The sequence below is a fragment of the Colobus angolensis genome, unplaced genomic scaffold (genome assembly GCF_000951035.1).
Source record: "Colobus angolensis palliatus isolate OR3802 unplaced genomic scaffold, Cang.pa_1.0 Scaffold15, whole genome shotgun sequence".
Lineage (NCBI taxonomy): Eukaryota > Metazoa > Chordata > Mammalia > Primates > Cercopithecidae > Colobus > Colobus angolensis.
This window is the reverse complement of record NW_012114599.1, coordinates 10,906,110-10,907,025: the sequence shown is the minus strand read 5'-3', so window position 1 is coordinate 10,907,025 and position 916 is coordinate 10,906,110.

Here is a 916-nt window from a genome sequence, read left to right as displayed (position 1 = left end):
CCATGAAAGTGGTCTTTCCACTGTTTTGTGTTCAAAATCTGGTAGAAGGGGGCGGACTCTCCCGCCCCGAGCTGGGTGTTGGAGAACAGCTGTCAGCGTCGACTGAAGGCTGCGAGGCGCGCGTCAGCAGGAGGCGCTGCACGCGGGCGCGCGTCGGTCTGAACAGTCACAACTCGTTTGTAACCTGCGCCCTTTCCTGACAATGTAAGGGACTTGCCTGTCCCTGTAAGTCCCTGCTCCAGTTAAATATGTTTTAATCCTTCCATATAAAATCTCATCCTCCATCCCAATTATTTCTCTTCTGGACAGTGTTGTATTTCACTTGATCATTTATTGTCGAAAGATACAAAAGCCTTTAGAAATTACACAAAAGCCTTTGGAAATTATGTGACCACAGCTTGCTTCCTCTGTGGCGTCCTAAGGGCTCTTCCAAGATTTTAGTTGCTGCTCTCTTTTTGTAACAGGGCCCCTTATAACTCCCTCTTAAGATGTTCTGTTTTAAAAACTCTGGGAGCGCCTGAAGACAGGAACTGTTGTGCAATTTTCATTTTCACAAGCCCAGTTCCTGTGCAATCTCCAGCACAATTTAGGTTTTCAACAATGCTGAATGAGTAGTCGTTGGGAAATAAAGGTCCAGTGTATCTTTCAGGAGAGAAACTGGCAAATCAAGGTAACCTAACTGCCCCCTGTCAGGTGCCTCTTGGAGGATTACCTGAGATCAAGAGCCTCTTGTGTTTCTGTTGTCCTTGTCCCTCAGATGCTTCCCTAGATGTGGCTCTTCCTTTCCTAACAGTGTAGATTGCTTCCTCCTCCAGCCTAGTTCTCTCCAAAGTTATTTCCTCCTCCAAAAAAGCTATTTTTATTTATTGCTGAGAGTGCTTTAATGTAACACTTTTGTACTTTGTAAATTACACTG